At 42.8% G+C, this 19,398-nt stretch overlaps 1 protein-coding gene across 3 annotated transcripts in view; it reads right to left on the bottom strand.

Moving 5' to 3' along the window:
* The window catches only part of LOC106610174 (F-box/WD repeat-containing protein 7), a 197,419-nt gene extending 181,530 nt beyond the window's left edge, over positions 1–15,889 (bottom strand). For all 3 annotated transcript variants that reach the window (XM_082978424.1, XM_082978423.1, XM_082978425.1), the window contains exon 1: positions 15,464–15,889. The gene's annotated coding sequence lies outside the window, so the exon portion shown is untranslated. The remainder of the gene's footprint in view (positions 1–15,463) is intronic.
* Between the last annotated feature and the right edge of the window lie 3,509 nt (positions 15,890–19,398).

Raw genomic sequence — 19,398 nt, 5'->3', positions numbered from 1 at the left:
ATCAAGGAAATTCTCACATCTATATATAACCCTAGGAGAGTGTCAAACACTAAACGTAATCATCCATCTCATTAACCTGCTAATTTTTATTAATGGAAGCCTCATTAAGACCAGTGTCTGTTTGCAAATGGTGCCATGAGGACAAATATTTCATCAACAAAAATATATTACAAGACAGCTATAAATACATAAGAGGTTATTACAAGTTATAATTGTCAATTGAAACAACTGCACACTTCTTACCAAAACATTGCATTCTAGCTATGCTGGACAGAGGTTCGCATTAACTTCCCCTCTTTGAAGACCTGAATGCTTCCCTAAGATAAGGAGTACACTGCATGAAGTTGTGTTCTCCCACCACTGCGACATGCCATTGCAAAATGGGATGACAACTATGTTGTTTGCTGTATCGGTCGGAAAAACTTGATGGCGTTGGCTTGCCTTGTCGTTCTGCAGGCTGGCTTTCCTTGTAGTGGAAAGGGGAGTAATCTGGAAAGCAGATGGTTGCCATACATTAGAGGAAGTCTGGCTGCACTGAGGGAAGGCGTGAGCAGGGTGTTGGGGGGGGGGGGGGGGGGGGGGGTAAGAGTAATACATTATTGAGAGAGAGAGAGAGAGAGAGGGGTACATAGTGATGTTTTTACTGACTTTGTCGTCCTCTCTATCTACTGCTGGACTGGACTCTCCCTAGAGGATTATCCTCCCTAATAGACCTTAAGGCACTTTGATCTGCCCATCTCTACCTGCATAGCCTGCAACACACACACACACGGGCTAGGCCAGATATTGGCCAGCAGCCTGTCACTGCTGGTCGACCCGTTCGCAGGTCCTCAATAACACTGCTGCAGGGGGGTAGCCACATAGCAGCACAATACGCCTGCAGCATTGCAGGAGCGTATGAACTACGCGATGTCACTGACCCCGCCGTGTTACTGTGTGTTATATCACCCAGCAGGCTCGTCGGCCGGCTCGTCGGCCGGCTCGCCTTCACTAGGGTATAATTAAGTTACCCCTCCTTGAGACTATAGAAGAGAGAGTGAGTGCGAGTGTCCACGGTCAATGACTGAGAAGAGGCCTGCTGTGCCTCACACTGCGAAACATTCTCATCAGGTGAGATCCGACCAAGGCCTTTCCGGTCTCCGCTTAGAATTTTGATAAGCAGTAAATAATTCATGGTCCTCGGGGAGGGGAATGTGGGGCAGAGCAACCATGATTTAAAAAACTTTTTTTTAAGTGTTCCAAATGGCACCCTATTCCCGATATAGTGCACTACTTTTGACAAAGGCCCACTGCACTATACACCCTTTGGAACGCAACAGCCACTTATTACAGGATCTCTGTGACATTTCTGAGGATGTGAAACGGCGTCGGCATTCCTCTCCGTTTACATTTTTCATGGTATGTTTCAAGATCTATAATGTCGTTGTTTCGACGTTACATCACATCAATATAAGAGCTAGTCTAGACCTGTGTAGTAAGAGTGAGCGTTTTTCTCAAGCCCTCTATCACATTATGTAAGATTTGGCTTTGTCCTTTAGTTTGGGGAAATTTGTGCAACTGAGCTTCAACAGTACAAAATAATAATACCGTTCTAACACCCCCAACAGTATTTCATAAGAGCAAAGACCCAAACAAAAAGCCTTCAAGTTTTGGAGTTCAGGAGTTAATCATCAGAGCAAACCATGTTGTGGAGCTCGCTGTGGGGCCCAGGCTTCCTGCAGTAGAGGAGGGTGGGAGGCCTGCTGTCTCTGACCAGGGCTGAGCTTGTCAGGGAGGCCTCTCCATTCACAAAGACAGGCGTTTCTATGTGAACAGGCCCTCTGCTGGGGGGTCTTCCTTTCATGGGGGTATCGTCCTGCTCCCTCCTCAGCCTCAGAAAGAGGGGTGGTGGGGATTGCTTTTAAGGACAGGGGCTGGGGTGAGAAGGGTGAGGAATGGGGGAGAGTGTAATTGTGCACCACCAAGACAGTCACAGACACTGATAGCACCATGAGAGACATGAAGGGGCTGCCTGCTTCGCTTAAACAATCAGCGGTGCTCCAAGCTCAAGAGTGCTGGTCGGGAGGGAAGTGCACTCAGGAACAGAGAGACATCCCAGAGATCAACTGACAGGAAAAGAAGAGCAAGGGGGCATAGAAGGCACCACATCAGGATGAGCCTGGTCTGGGCTAGGTCTGTTCCCAATGATAAGAGGGCCAACTTCCTGTCCGAAAGATCCCAGGAAGGGACATCCATGCATAGAAATAGAGCACCTAGAACAGACATTGTGTGTTCTACCCACGAGTGTTGCAGTCAAAGAAGGATCATGGCATAGAAATAAGTATTAGAACAGGAATCAAGTGTACCCATGTGTTCTATCCCATCACATTGACGCGGTCAGGCGTTTCCTGTTCTTGTAATTCTATTTCTATGGGGATGGGGACAGTGCAGCTGTTTTGAGACAGACTGCAGTGTGAAAATGTTCAATGCCAATGAGAAGCGCAGAGGACAAAAAGAAAAACCTCAGCACTGCCGGCCGGCAAGACAATGCCATGGTTTCCCTTTCACCCCATTTCAGAGGTCCATTGAATTAGACTGCCAACGCTCTTGTGGAGGTAATCCTTTTAGATAACTTTAAGAGAGGCAAAACAACGCTTAGACAGCGAAATGTGGGAATAGGAAAAGAGAAATTTCTTTCTTTATAAAATGGGGTTGGTGGAAGGCGGAGGGTTTTTCCATTCAACACATCTCAAGCGTCGATGTCTAGCTAGCTACCACGGCCCTCTTCAAATATGGACCCACATTTTGGCTGAGTAGGATTTTCTACAGCCCAAGTATTGCTTTCTTTCATTAGAAATAGAAGCTGAATGTGTCAACGAAGAACAATGAATAAATTATTTGGATTCACTTTGATGTTAGTGGGCCAATTCCAGATGCCTCTGCAATGGGCGGAAAAGAAAATCTTTAAGGAATCAAATAAATATTTCCAGTGAAACGATGGAAAAATACTCCTAGAATTTGTGGTTTTTATTGCTTTGTTTAAAGTTCTGGCAGGAGGCTCCATTTATACTGGACAAAAATATAAAACACAACATGTAAAGTGTGGGTCAAGTTTCATGAGCTGAAATAAAAAGAACCCAGAAATGTTCCATACGCACAAAAAGCTTATTTCTCTCAAATTCTGTGCACAAATTTGTTTACATCCCTGTTCGCGAGCATTTCTCCTTTGCCCAGATAATCCTTCCACCTGACAGGTGTGGCATATCAAGAAGCTGATTAAACAGCATGATCATTCCACACCTTGTGCTGGGGACAATAAAAAGGCCATTCTAAAATGTGAAGTTTTATCACAAAACACAATGCCACAGATGTCTCAAGTTGAGGGAGTGTGCAATTGGCATGCTGACTGCAAGAATGTCCACCAGAGCTGTTGCCAGAGAATTTAATGTTAATTTCTCTACCATAAGCCGCCTCCTACGTCGTTTTAGAGAATTGTTTTAACCAAGCCAGTCCCTCCACATCCGGCTTCTTTACCTGAGACCAGCCACATGGGCAGCTGAAACTGAGGAGTATGAGTACACACACACACACACACACACACACACACACACACACACACACACACACACACACACACACACACACACACACACACACACACACACACACACACACACACACACACACACACACACACACACACACACACACACACACACACACACACAATAAAGCCCTTTTGTGGGAAACTCATTCTGATTGGCTGGGCCTGGCTTGCCAACAGGAGCGCTTGGTTCCCAAGTGGGTGAGCCTATTCCCTTCCCATGCCCAGTCATGTGAAATCCATAAAATATTTAAATTGACTGATTCCCTTATATGAACTGCAACTCAGTAAAATCATTGAAATTGTTGCATGTTGCGTTTTTTTGTTGTTGCTCCGTATAGTTTTTGGCATGCATGGTTCTCTGGGGTGGAGTCATCTTATGAAATTATATTTGCCCTGAAATTAATAACTCCTCTAGAAAGCCACAGGGAAAGATGATAGTGCACAAGCCATTTCAAATGTAAAAATCATACTATATCTACAAGTATGCCATCTCCTTATCAAATGGGATTCACCACAGTGGTCAGAAAGAACCCAGAATACTCTTCATAGAAAATTCCTTTAAAAAATAAATGGAGTGTTCTATCAGTTGTAATCATCCTGAGATGTATCTATCAGAATCACCCCCTCCTCCCCCAGTCCCTTGACTCACTGTGTCCCATACATAGGCTGGTATTCACACCACAAGCCCACATCAAAGCACAGGCTGCCATGCTAGGAGACTCCTCAGTGATCCCAGCCCTAGAAAGGCATGCATGGCAGGGCTCTGAATTATTTACATGGTCCTTCTCGCTCACCACCGCAGATAGGGCGCTGCATGATGCCATTCACAATGGGACAGAGAAAAAAGGTCGCCTGGGCCCTACTGTGGAAAGGATGATGCTCCTGCTCCAACTTTAATGACGCCATGTTTTAAAAATGGAGAAGAGGTGGAGGGGAGAAAATAACATTCCACCTTGATCCTGTAATGTCTTAGGTCTGAGAGGAAGTCATCGTGGCAGGCAGGGTCGCCTGGCTAAGGTTAAAAGAGGGGGTAGCCTATTCCGTTTGTTGGAGGCGACTTTTCCAAGACACACAGGAGACCGGCCTACAGTATGAAGGACACGCCGGGGTCGCCTCTGTCAGTTCAATGGTCGGCTTGGAGCAGTCATAAGAGCCAGCTGGTCTTCTTGATTAGCGAGACCCCTCTGACATGCGTTTATCAGAAAGTCGGCTTTCAGAAAGTCTGCCTTCACTCGGAAATTGGAGTGAAGTAGTCAGACGAACGTCCTTTCCACTCGGCAAGGCCCCATGGTCCCAGTCACGCATACATAAAACGACACCTGCACATCAAGAGGACAGAGATGCACGGCTACACCTTTTGCCAAGCCCCCTTTCATCTCCCCGGTGTTGTGGCAACATCTACTTCAAAGCCAGGGAGTGACACTGTGCCGTGGATGAGAATGCTTTTAGCAGAGCCCAGGGGTCAGTATCCTACCGCCTGAAACAGCCATGGGTGACTGAGAGAATGTGGATAAGGCACACCTCACAGTAAGACAAAACCATTAGAGCAAGGTAACATTCTATAGGCCCCTGCTTCCAGCAAATGTTCTCTAGCCCATAGTCCCAGAAGTCAGTCAGCACGAGACAAATCCATTAGACGTAGGAAGCATTCTATAATGCAAAAACAAGACTGCAGTCCAAGGATGGATCTGTTACCTACTGAAACCAACCTGTTCTCCACACAAGCAAGAGAAACATTAGCTACATCCTCCATTTACAAAGATAAAATAAAAAGGGAGACCCACGAATGTCTATGAAGATCCATGAATGCTCTCTATCAAATGTTTTCACTGACCTTATTCTGGAAAGCTGTGAGTGGAGAAAATCCCTCAGTGTGAGAGGTAGGAAACAGAAAATAGCTATTACAGCTCATAATCCAGTAGGAATATAGTCCTCGAAAGCCATGTCAAGTCCCTAAATCATTTTGACAAAAGACATTAATGCATAAACCCATCAATTCCACCCTTGACCTGAACCAAAGTCCTTTGAGAACCTGAAGAATGCCATTGTGTGGCTAACACACAGGCCTAAATTAAATGTGACACGTCTTGTGACAATGGCCTCTCCCTCACTGAAGCCCCCCTCTAGCATTACCAGAAGAACGGCCCTATAGCTTTGCCCAAGGAGGTTCCACTTCCGTCAAACAGTTACAGTTTCATTGAGAGACCAACTTAAACAGCAAGGCACATTCTTTCCACCTGAATCTGCCCAATACGTCACTCTGCAAACACTGCAGCTACCTCAAACTTAGATTGTATATCATATTTTAACCTGTAGGAGCCAGACACGTATCATAAAGGATTATAAGAACCGTCAAACCACCACTGTTCTGCCGCCTGGTCCTCAGCCGTCAAAACAGCTTTTCAATCCCTGCAGATTGTAGCTCAGGAAAACAAGAAGGCTCTTTGCTGTGGGCTCCAAAGAAAACACACTGTTACAGGGGTCAGGTCGATCTCAAGCTACCGTAGCTCGCAGCCCACCTATGAATAGCTCGCAAATAATTCTGAAAGTAAATTAAAATCTGGACATGTTCCACTGCAAAACTGTCCAAGAAACCTCACAAGTATCAGACACCGCAAGCTCCAAGCTACTATCTAATCATCGCAACATTATCCCAGCCCTGGTTAGTCAAACCTAATACATTTTTGCCAATTAATTTCCAGCAATATTGTCCGTCTGTCTGGTGCGCGTTTGTCTATCACTCCATGTTTAGCCAGTTGATGTGATAACCGTCTTGTGGCTTGACAGAAATACTTTAACCAAAATCTTCAATTAAATGTTAACTGAAAAGTAAGCTTAGCTGGCAGAAGTCTATCAAGAGTGAGTATATCCTTTATTAGGGATGTATGATATATTGGTGAACATATCGGAATCGGACGATATTAGCTAAAAATGCCAACATCGATGTCGCCCGATGTCTAGTTTAACGCCGATGTGCAAAACCGATGTCATAGCTGAAGTGCATTCCTAGATAACGTAGGTACATGACGTAATGACACCACATAAAATTTTGCACAACACGTGCAACACAGCATTCCTAACCTAGCCCACAATGTCTGCTATGTGGATCGAGCAGTCAACAAGTCGAGCAGTCATTTGAAAGAGCAAGAAAATTTCAGCGAGACAACAACTCAAAAAGGCGAAATCCATTAAAGCCAAGATAACGGAATTAATTTCCCTTGAAAATCAACCAATCTCTGACGTGGGTGATGTTGGCTTTCGCCAACTGGTCGAGCATCAGTACACACTACTAAGTGCGCTATTTTTCAGATGTTGCCCTATCGGAGTTACACTAATAGCGTTACTGCTATTAGGTTCATGACATACATACTATGGAACGCCGGTTGGGTCTTGCGTGTCAAAAAAGATAGTAGCACTGTCAAAGCTGTAGAAAAGTCTGCAAACAAGCAAACAACGAACGATGTGCTTACAATACCGCTTTGGTAATAAAGCATAATTTGTTCGACCGCAACTTCTGGGGTAGCTAGCATTAGCTAGGTATCTAGCTAGCACCAATACACCAGCCTGAAAACAATGACCAGTAGAAACTACAGTCATTTTCATTGTTCTTAGCAATGATTTAGGAATCCTTGTAAGTAAGTATTAACTAGGTAGCCACTTGCTGTTTGCCTATAGAAATTGAACTTCAGATCATGAAAATAAATAGCTAGGCAGCTACTTAACCCTGTTGCCCAAAGCTAACGTTATAAGCAGCCAGCTAGTTTCACAATAAGGATTAGGCACAAGTGGAATTTGCGGTTTGCCTTCAAATTAAAAGTATGTAATTGACAGTGAAAAATCATAGATTTAGGCCATACTTTTAGTTTGAAGGCTAACCAAAGTCCACTGTTGTGGCTAATCCTTATTGTGGCTAGCTTCAAACAGATGGATCCAACCACCATTAAGCAAATAAGAACAATATTATAAATTAGGGTTATTCTATATGACACCTAGCTATATATAGTTGAAGTCGGAAGTTTACATTCACCTTATCCAAATTCATTTAAACTCAGTTATTCACAATTCCTGACATTTAAATCCGTCTTAGGTTAAATTGGTGATCCTAACTTTTAAGAATGTGAAATGTCAGAATAATAGTAGAGAGAATGATTTATTTCAGCTTTTATTTATTTCGTCACATTCCCAGTGGGTCAGAAGTTTACAAGCTACAAAATACTAATTAAGTGTATTGCCTTTAAATTGTTTAACCTGGGTCAAACATTTCGGGTAGCCTTCCACAAGCTTCCCACAATAAATTGGGTGAATTTTGGCCCATTCCTCCTGACAGAGCTGGTGTAACTGAGTCAGGTTTGTAGGCCTCCTTGCTCGCACACGCTTTTTCAGTTCTGCCCAAAAAATGTCTATAGGATTGAGGTCAGGGCTTTGTGATGGCCACTCCAATAGCTTGACTTTGTTGTCCTTAAGCCATTTTCCCACAACTTTGGAAGTATGCTTGGGGTCATTGTCCATTTGGAAGACCCATTTGCGACCAAGCTTCAACTTCCTGACTGATGTCTTGAGATGTTGCTTCAATATACCCACAGAATTTTCCATCCCCATTATGCCATCTATTTTGTGAAGTGCACCAGTCCCTCCTGCAGCAAAGCACCCCCACAACATTATGCTGCCACCCTCGTGCTTCACGGTTGGGATGGTGTTCTTTGGCTTGCAAGCCTCCCCCTTTTTCCTCAAAACATAACAATGGTCATTATGGCCAAACAGTTCTATTTTGGTTTTCATCAGACAAGAGGACATTTCTCCAAAAAGTACAATCTTTGTCCCCATGTGCAGTTGCAAACCGTAGTCTGGCTTTTTTATGGCGGTTTTGGAGCAGTGGCTTCTACCTTGCTGAGCGGCCTTTCAGGTTATGTCGATATAGGACTCGTTTTACTGTGGTTATAGATACTTTTGTACCCGTTTCCTCCAGCATCTTCACAAGGTCCTTTGCTGTTGTTCTTGAATGGTTTGCACCAAAGTACGTTTATCTCTAGGAGACAGAAGGAGTCTCCTTCCTGAGCGGTATGACAGCTGCGTGGTCCCATGGTGTTTATACTTGCGTACTATTGTTTGTACAGATGAACGTGGTACCTTCAGGCATTTGGAAATTGCTCCCAAGGATGAACCAGACTTGTGGAGGTCTACAATTTTTTTTCTGAGGTCTTGGCTGATTTCGTTTCCCCATGACGTCAAGCAAAGAGGCACCTAGTTTGAAGGTAGGCCTTGAAATACATCCACAGGTACACCTCCAATTGACTCAAATGATGACAATTAGCCTATCAGAAGCTTCTAAAGCCATGATATCCTTTTCTGGAATTTTCCAGGCTGTTTAAAGGCACAGTCAACCTAGTGTATGTTAACTTCAAACCCATTGGAATTGTGATAGAGAATTATAAGTGAAATAATCTGTTTGTAAACAATTGTTGGAAAAATTACTTGTGTCATGCACAAAGTAGATGTCCTAACCGACTTGCCAAAACAATCCTTTGTAAACAAGAAATTTGTGGAGTCGTTGAAAAACGAGTTTTAATGACTCCAACCAAAGTGAGTGTAAACTTCTGACTTCAACTGTAGCTAGCTAACTATAGCTACTGGAACAGATTGTCGTTTGCTATGTTTTTGGGGAAGAAAATTGTTTACATCCATGAGCTTGCTAGCTTATTTTATTTTTGTTTATGACCAGCACTTTAGGTGTGCAAATCATAGCATGTATCGATGTATTGATGAATCGTTGTGACATGAAATACAAGTGATTGATTACACCATGTGCAAAACGCCTTAAATTATGTGACGTGTAGTCATATTCAGGTCTTGATTGGTCAACAAGCTTAATTGACATGTCAAATAGCGTTAAATAGTATCTTTGACACGCAGACCTAAATGGCGTTCCATAGAAATCCGGGTTGAGAATGAAACGACTGAACAACGTAACAGCACAGCAAGTAAGTGAAAGAAATAGGTTTTGATTATGTTTTACTAGTAATGGGAACATACGTAAATGCCAACAAAATAACTTTAATCAGTGTGGTGTGTTTGTAACCGTTATTTAACCAGGCAAGTCAATTAAGAACAATTTCTCATTTACAATGACGGCCTACCCCTGGCGAAACCAGGACAACGCTGGACCAATTGTGCGCCGCCCTATGGGACTTCCAATCATGGCCCCTGAGGTGATACAGCCTGGACTTAAACCAGGGACTGTAGTGACGCCTCTTGCACTGAGATGCAGTGCCTTAGACCATTGGGTCCATGTGTGTGTTAACTACTTAACTGTACTAGAAAGCTTTTAAAAAGGATCAGAAATACAGTGCAGACATTGTTAATGTTGTAAATGACTATTGTAGCTGGAAACAGCTGATTTTATGGAATATCTAGATAGGAGTGATGGTTGCTGATAATGGGCCTGTGTTCCAACGGCACGTTGTGTAAACTAATCCAAGTTTATCATTTAAAAAAAGCTAATTGATCATTAGAAAACCCTTTTGCAATTATGTTAGCACAGCTGAAAACTGCTGTCCCGATTAAAGAAGCAATAAAACTGTCCTTTAGACTAGTTGAGTATCTGGAGCATTTGTGGGTTCAATTACAGGCTCAAAATGGCTAGAAACAAAGAACTTTCTTCTGAAACTCGTCAGTCTATTCTTGTTCTGAGAAATTAAGCCTATTCCATGCGAGAATTTGCCAAGAAACTAAAGATCTCATACAACGCTGTGTACTACTCCTTTCACAGAACAGCGCAAACTGGCCCTAACCAGAATAGAAAGAGGAGTGAGAGGCCCCGGTGCACAACTGAGCAAGAGGACAAGTACATTAGTCTAGTTTGAGAAACAGACGCCTCACGAGTCCGCAACTGGCAGCTTCATTAAATAGTACCTGCAAACACCAGTCTCAACGTCAACAGTGAAGAGGCGACTCCAGGATGCTGTCTTTTTAGGCAGAGTTCCTCTGTCCAGTGTCTGTGTTCTTTTGCCCATCTTTAATTTTTATTGGCCAGTCCGAGATATGGCTTTTTCTTTGCAACTCTGCCTAGAAGGCCAACATCCCGGAGTCACTTCTTCACTGTTGACGTTGAGACTGGTGTTTTGCAGGTACCATTTAATTTTTTTAAATTATAAACTTGGATTAGCTAACACAACGTGACGTTGGAACACAGGAGTGACGGTTGCTGATAATGGGCCTCTATACACCTATGCACTAATTCAATTTAAAATCAGCCGTTTCCAGCTACAATAGTCATTTTCAACATTAACAATGTCTACACTGTATTTCTGATCAATTTGATGTTATTTTAATGGACATAAAAATTGCTTTTCTTTCAAAAACAAGGACATTTCTAAGTGACCCCAAACTTTTGAACGGTAGTGTATATTTTTTTACACCTTTATTTAACTAGGCAAGTCAGGTAAGAACACATTCTTATTTTCAATGACGGCCTAGGAACGGTGGGTTAACTGCCTTGTTCAGGGGCAGAACGACAGATTTTTACCTTGTCAGCTCGGGGATTCAATCTTGCAACCTTACGGTTAACTAGTCCAACGCTCTAACCACCTGCTTTACATTGCACTCCACGAGGAGCCTGCCTGTTACGCGATAGCAGTAAGAAGCCAAGGTAAGTTGCTAGCTAGCATTAAACGTATGAAAAACAATCATAATCACTAGTTAACTACACATGGTTGATGATATTACTAGTTTATCTAGCCTGTCCTGCGTTGCATATAAATCGCTAACCATAAACATCAATGCCTTTCTTAAAATCAATACACAAGTATATATTTTTAAACCTGCATATTTAGTTAATATTGCCTGCTAACATGAATTTCTTTTAACTAGGGAAAATGTGTCACTTCTCTTGCAACAGAGTCAGGGTATATGCAGCAGTTTGGGCCGCCTGGCTCGTTGTGAACTAATTTGCCCGAATTTTACGTAATTATGACATAACATTGAAGGTTGTGCAATGTAACAGGAATATTTAGACTTACGGTTCCGTATTTCACTGAAAGGAGAAAGGTTTTGTTTTCAAGATGATAGTTTCTGGATTCGACCGTATTAATGACCTAAGGCTCGTATTTGTGTTTTTATTATATTATAATTAAGTCTATGATTTGATAGAGCAGTCTGACTGAGCGGTGGTAGGCAGCAGCAGGCTCGTAAGCATTCATTCAAACAGCACTGTCGTGCGTTTTGCCAGCAGCTCTTCGCTGTGCTTCAAGCATTGCGCTGTTTATGACTTCAAGCCTATCAACTCCCGAGATTAGGCTGGTGTAACCGATGTGAAATGGCTAGCTAGTTAGCGGGGTGCGCGCTAATAGCGTTTCAAACGTCACTGGCTCTGAGACTTGGAGTAGTTGTTCCCCTTGCTCTGCATGGGTAACGCTGCTTCGAGGGTGGCTGTTGTCGATGTGTTCCTGGTTCGAGCCCAGGTAGGAGCGAGGAGAGGGACGGAAGCTACACTGTTACACTGGCAATAATAAAATGCCTATAAGAACATCCAATAGTCAAAGGTATATGAAATACAAATCGTATAGAGAGAAATAGTCCTATAATTCCTATAATAACTACAACCTAAAAGTTCTTACCTGGGAATATTGAAGACTCATGTTAAAAGGAACCACTAGCTTTCATATGTTCTCATGCTCTGAGCAAGTTACTTAAACGTTAGCTTTTTTTACATGGCACATATTGCACTTTTACTTTCTTCTCCAACACTTTGTTTTTGCATTATTTAAACCAAATTGAACATGTTTCATTATTTATTTGAGGCTAAATTGATTTTATTGATTGATTTTATTGATGTATTATATTAAGTTAAAATAAGTGTTCATTCAGTATTGTTGTAATTGTCATTATTACAAATAAATTAAATAAAACAAATTGGCCGATTAATCGGTATCGGCTTTTTTGGGGGGGGGGGTGGTCATCCAATAATCGGTATCGGCGCTGAAAAATCATAATCGGTCGACCTCTAATTGACACTAAGGACACGAGGCAGGGGAGAGGAGAAGAATGTGCCTATTTAAAAATATATATATTTTTTGTGTAGCTCTCATGCTAAAAAAGGTTGGAGACCCCTGGTCTCTATTACAACTCCCATAAAAAGGAGACTTATATAGCCTATATTCATGACCTAATATTAATGGTATAGACTAAAGAAAAGCCACTTGACGAGGTCAACCTCGCAAAGCAATCACACAGGCATTGAAGTGAGTAAGAGTTAGGCTATACATTACATGACTAGTCTATACAATACATTACTAGTCTATACAACACATGACTAGTGTGTATAAGATGTTGGTTAATCTGTTATTGAGTAGCGACTGGCAGTATCACCTTGGTAATTCCAAGCACAAACTGTACTGAGAGAATCGTGTGTGTACATGTTTTTATGCTGTGAGAGAAGCAGCAATGATTTTGTTATCTGTTATTTGCATGGCTGTAAGAGCATGATGCAAACCCTCTTGGATAAATCACCACTCGACACCAAAGGGTATTAAATGAGTGGACAAGTTAATAACCAGGCCCGTAGGCTTAGAGTTTCAGAGGCCCTCAAAGAAACATCCAGCCAGCCCACATAAACAATTTGGATTAATGAACGTGTTCCATTACTAATCTCTTACCAACATTCTCCATCACCACCACAATCAGTGTGAAAAAAGCTGTTATTCAGAGGGAAAAAAACCTTCGGTTGTCCCACTTCCTGGCTTTCATTAGAGAGGAGAGTGCTGCATTGTTTTATATATCTCTTTGAGTCCTTAAGGGCCTTCTCTCTCCCTCCCGCTTCTCTCTCTTCTTCCATTCTGTTAGTCTGTGGAGGGCCTGAGCTCTGAGGAGTTATTGAGGACTCACTGTGCAGGGAGAGAGCAGAGAGGCTCTAAGCCTTATGAAGACAGAGGGACCGAGGGAGAAAGAGAGCAGGAGGAGAGCACCGAGGGAGTGTTAAAAGAAAGGAATTATTTGAGCAGGAAAAGAAAAGGGTTTCCTTTGTCTTACTTTCCTACTTTTAATTTTACTTTATTTTGTGCAGGGGACAACACAAAAAGGGACCACACTGAACTGTCAAGATTGCATGAGAACCCTCAGCACCAAGTCTTGAGAAGAAAGAAAGTGGCTGGAGAGACTAGCAGTATGTACCTGCCCACAGGACAATGCATTGTTATAGGCATACACCTTTATTTTGAGGAACTATAGGTAGCTCAGTTGGGGCATGGGGCACGCCGGGGGGGCGCCCACGGGGGGCCAGTCGTTGTTGAGGGGCACCCGAAGCGCCGGAAGGCGCGCAGCAGTTGACAGAGGCCCAGAGGGGGGCCGTGAGCTTCAACTGGTGTCTTATTTAACATTCCTAAGTGCTGCATCACATATCCTTACAGTTGTTAGAGAAGAGTCATCAGGTACATTTCGTAAGGGAAATGTCACATACAGGAAGAACAATAATACATTTGACAATAGTGATTACATAGGAAGAAAATACAGGTATTGCTGACATGACACCCTATAGTCTTTCATAAGAGTAGACACCAAGTTTTGAAATGCACCGTTTACTTTACTTGATTCACAGTGGCAACTCAGTCAAGTATGACAGTTAGTGATACTGGGATGGTAACAGTAGTTACCTCAAAACCGCACATCAAACCAAACCCATCTCACTCCCCATCATTTTAAATGGGACCGTGCACACTTTGGCTAGTTTTTGTAACTGTTCTGGTGTAATATCTAGGCTATTTTGATACGTTTGCAAAGCTACCCATACAGGTTAGTGTAAAGAGAAAATCGCAAAGTGACAACAATATTATTTATGTCAATTTAAACACATAAATAGCCAATATGAGAAATCACTGTGCTTGGAAGTTTTGCCTAGGTGTGCAGAAATTGCTGTATTTTCTAGATGTATAGTTAGCACGTGTTTATTTTTTGATGCATGGTTTATATGAAATTGCACATTTACAAAAAAAAAAAGTTGCATTTGTTATCCTCGCTTGATAATCTCGAATTTCTACATTCTCCGACTGATGCCATAGCCAGGAGCATGTGCTCGGCTCACACTGGCGCCGTTCCTCGCGGCTAGTAAGATGCACTCCAAAACGTTTACCTTGCTTCACCAACCGTACGAAAAAACACTAAGCAAAATCAAAATGTAATAAAGTACAATCCAATAAACGTTAGCCTGCGAAGGTATCGAACTCTAAAGTCAGCTCTTACAAACTAAACGTCATTGTGCTTGCACGCTGTGTTGTAGCGAGTAAGTCAGGATGTTATGGTATCAGAAATTGAATGACTAGCATTAGCATAACAAAAGGAGTCTGGCTAGCTAGCTTGATTTAGCGTGCAGTGCAATCTAGTTGGATAGCTAACACTCTCCAGCGAATCACTGAAATTATAAGCCAACACTAACATAACGTTAGCATACTCTAGAAACAAAACAAGCAACATAAAAAAGTAAGACTTGTTTTTCGTGCAATCAAAGTGTTTTCTTGTCAGCCAGCAAGATAGCTAGCTAGTGCTAGTTAAAGTCCAGCAGATGGTTGGTACCTAGCTACTAACGTTAGCCGATATGGACTAAATCAAACTAGCTAGCCCCATTAGCTAGGTCAAGGTGGTCATGTTATTTATAACAAATGTATTCGTTTCGTCTGAAAACCCAGTTTAACACATTTAATTCGTTCTCAATGTATATGCAAAGCTGATGTTTACAAAAAGCTTAGTGAGAAACACTCTTGCAGCTGGCTAGCAGGGAATTGCTAGCTATCTCGCTAAAGTTAGATAACCATTCCGCTGCTGACTGTCTGGCCCACCGCTCTATTGTAACGATTTCTACGCCGGGGCCACCCGTTTCCTTGTACTTCTTACCTCGGAAATGATCAGAGTAGAACACAGCAAAATGGACTCCGGCTCCTCTTGATGTGTCCAGAAAAACGGAGAGCTCCTCTTCAGGATACAGCTCACGTCGATGGCCCTTTTTGCCGCTGAGGTCTCCCTCCGCTTCGTATTTTCTCAGCAGAAACTAGCTAGGCAACCTTCCCAGTTAGCCAAGTGGCTAACCTCGGATACCACTCTCAATACTTTCGTTTCTGCTTAGATATGACGCCAAATTATAATATTTTTCAATTCGTCCAACAGTTCGGGTCACCCACAGACAAAAAATCCACTCGGGGATGGTGTATGGCCCGTGTCCGACCAGCACCGAAGGGGAATTAGCTGAAAATTAGACAGAGTTTATCCGCTTGATGCTCTCCGCTACCTCAAGCGATAGTGCTCTCGGTTCTCCGTTCACTGACTAGTAGAGCCGTGGTAGTCGCAGGATGATGACGATCCCAAAACATTTTTTTTAGAACGACGCAAACATGTTACGTCCGAAATAGTTGCTTGAACCTGTACTGTGTAGGGTAGTAATTATAATGAATATGATTGTTTTCATATAATTGGTCCAGTCTATTAGCTACTGTTTCTTATATTTCATACAAAGTGTGTGTGTGAGATTGTGCGATTTATGTTTGTATCTTTTATTATTTTTTATTGTTGGCATTTCGTTGGATGGTGCATACCATGTGTATCCAGTACATATGACTAATACAACTTGAAACTTGAAATGCATCTGTATGAAAAACCCAGGAGATTCATACCAAACAATTTGAGCATAACTCTATTTCCTGGACCAGTGTCTAGCACAGCGCTGAAGCGAAGCGGCTGTGTGCCCGGCATTGTTTTGTTTTGTTTTACGGTCATTTCCATGTCCTGTATCTTAATCTGCCAGGGGGAGCTAGTCTGAAGGCCTGAGATATCACTAAGCGCCAAAGAATGTGATTCTGAGGAGCATGGAATTGACACTGGCACTGAGCCAACGAAAGCTGAAAAATATGCCACAGAGTGAGAGTGAGTGAGGGAGAGCTTTTCCAGGCCAGGCAGACACAAATAAACTAAGAGCCTCTGTGGATAGCAGAGCAGCCTGGCAGTTGAAACCTCCACACGCAGGGAATCCTTATGTGGAAATTGAAAAGTCCCTCTGACTTGTCTGTCTTCATATTCTAATAGTACATTAGGTTTATTTGAGTATCCATACAAAGTCAGAGGAATCAGTATTGTCATATTAGTTTTCACAATGAAATACCAAAGGCTTTGTTGGAGTTATATGTTTGGACCACATCACATCGGGCAACATAGAGTTGCGGGATATGAGGGGAAATTAATAACGCTAACATCCTATATGTCTCGGGACAGACCCAGACTCCATAGAACATTTAGAATACGGCAGGAATCCATCAATGACAGAATGTCAGCTCTGTATGTTAAACCTCTGGACAGGGACACAACAGGACAGCTTATTGCTGTGACGATTCTCAATTTACACAGCGATATTCCTCACATAACTGCACACATTACTTTGATTAACATGGAGCCTAGGCTAGGCTGTCCAGACCACAGCTACAGAGAAAAAAAACACAACAAATGGCTTCCATCTGTTTTTATGACTGCTCCACCACTAGCATCCAGACCAGTGCTGCTGGAGAGTGTTCAGCCACGTTTGGCTGTTAAGACACTCACTGGAATTGGGCCTGGCCTGTGCATTCTCATTGTGCCTTTTTCTTACAAATCATAACTCCGCTCTCAGAAATAGACAAGGCTTCCCATTCTATTTGCATCATATGTTTTTTAAAGACCAATGACAAATCCCAGATGTCTTTCATCTCGCTCACAAAGTCTGAACTGAGTCTCGACTTGCGCCAAGGTATTTCCAGGCCCGCAGAGTTCATACTTTGACACACACCCAATGTCCATTGATGGGCTGCTGTGTTGTGTTGAGAAATATAGGGTCACAGTCAGTAATGGAGAACTGCTGTTGTCTGCTGACCGTTAGGTTGGATGGTGGTCATGTGGCTAGTTTGTGTAATGATGGATGGAAAGTGGGTTTCATCATAATAATACAAAGCTTTCCCACATTCAGGAAACTTCTTTGCTCTGTTTTGACTAGATTAAACCATTACTCTGAGGTCAAGCCCTTACAACCGCCAACATGACCATAGGGAAACACAGCTCTTACTCTGTACAATAGGGAAGATGACATCGGTATTGTTTGTATAGGCCTTTCCCTGTGCAGTAGTTAAATGAGTTCACAGAGGAAGAATATAGCTCAGTTGGCTGCATCAGGGTTTCTTGCTGTGAATGAAAGGGTTAACCCAGTATTGCTGGGAAAGGATCATGTGTTGCTCATCGGGCGTGCTGTGCCACACAGCAGCAGCATAGTGCAGTGTGAGACCTCATATCTTTGATGATGAGTGCGGGAAGGAAGGGGGGCTTTTCTCTTCTCGCCGGACACGACTCGTCAAGAGGGCCTAGGCCTGGAGGCAAAGTGTGTCACTATCATGGAGGATGATACCGCACACACACTTTCTCTGTTTCACACACACACACGTCTGTTTCCCCGGTGTGTACTGTGGCTGTGTGTGATTACCCTCTGCCCACTGGTTCAGTGTAGTAGGTAGCATAGATAAGCCACACACAAACAGAGAGATGAAGAGATGAGAAAGAGGTCGCCTCAGAACACCGCAGCCTCTCTGGAAAAGGAAAACATGGCTGACTGTGTGGCTGAGAGAGAGAATTGAGTGGATGTGACAGTAACAACGGCTCAGGCCAGATAATGATACAGTGCACTACAGTAAGCCATGGATCCAGTACAGGGCAGAACAGACTGAGGATAGTGAACACAGAGAGAGAAACAGAAACCTGGTATGGCATTTGAAGTGAATGTACAGAGTTGATATCACAGATTTCAGATAAATATATTTTTATGTTCTGGCAGGGCAGAATGAACACAGACAAAACAGAAGGCTGACTTGATGAATGTATTGATATCTCAGAGGGATGTATCTATCTCTGTGAATCGTCATTCATCAGTCTGTAGATTCACTTATTAGTTTCCCATGAATAGATACTGTCTCGTTTGTATAAAGAAAAGTTATTTGCAAGTTGACCCAATTCTCAGAAGAACTCTTCTAGCTAATCGTCTCGTCTTCTATTTTTCTCACGGACAAGAAGTTGTCTTGTCATCTTGGCTCGTCTCCTATCTCTTTGGATTATCTCATCTGTTTATTTTAAGTGGCCTTTGTCTGATATCAGTGAGCGTCAACATTAGACTTAGGTCATGTTTAGGTTGTGTCAGATCACCTTTCTGCTACGTACAAAGACACGACACAAACCAGTGCAACCAGAATCTAGCTCTGACTGTGAGAACAATGCTCACAGCCCTGGAAATGCCCATATGTTCGCATACACTGCTGTCATGAAGGTTACATATGAAGCAGTCTGAGGCCAACTACCATACACTGCAGGCTGTGATGAAGGTTACATATGAAGCAGTCTGAGGTCAACTACCATACACCGCTGTCAGGAAGGTTACATATGAAGCAGTCTGAGGCCAACTACCACACACCGCTGTCAGGAAGGTTACATATGAAGCAGTCTGAGGTCAACTACCACACACCGCTGTCAGGAAGGTTACATATGAAGCAGTCTGAGGTCAACTACCACACACCGCTGTCAGGAAGGTTACATATGAAGCAGTCTGAGGTCAACTACCACACACCGCTGTCAGGAAGGTTACATATGAAGCAGTCTGAGGTCAACTACCAGTCCAGTGTAATATGTGGTAGTATAATAGTTATTAGCTCATCTGTGATCAGTTTTGTATTTCAACTGTTAACAATTACAGTAAGTTCAGAATCAGGTAAAGTAATATTAGGTCTGTGTTTAGGGGCACACTTTCCCTGGGGAGTGCAGTAGAGTACCAA

The sequence above is a fragment of the Salmo salar genome, chromosome 08 (assembly GCF_965601325.2).
Source record: "Salmo salar chromosome 08, fSalSal1, whole genome shotgun sequence".
In the NCBI taxonomy this organism is placed as follows: domain Eukaryota; kingdom Metazoa; phylum Chordata; class Actinopteri; order Salmoniformes; family Salmonidae; genus Salmo; species Salmo salar.
Note: the sequence above shows the minus strand (reverse complement) of the source record. Positions and strands in the feature narration are given on the sequence as shown.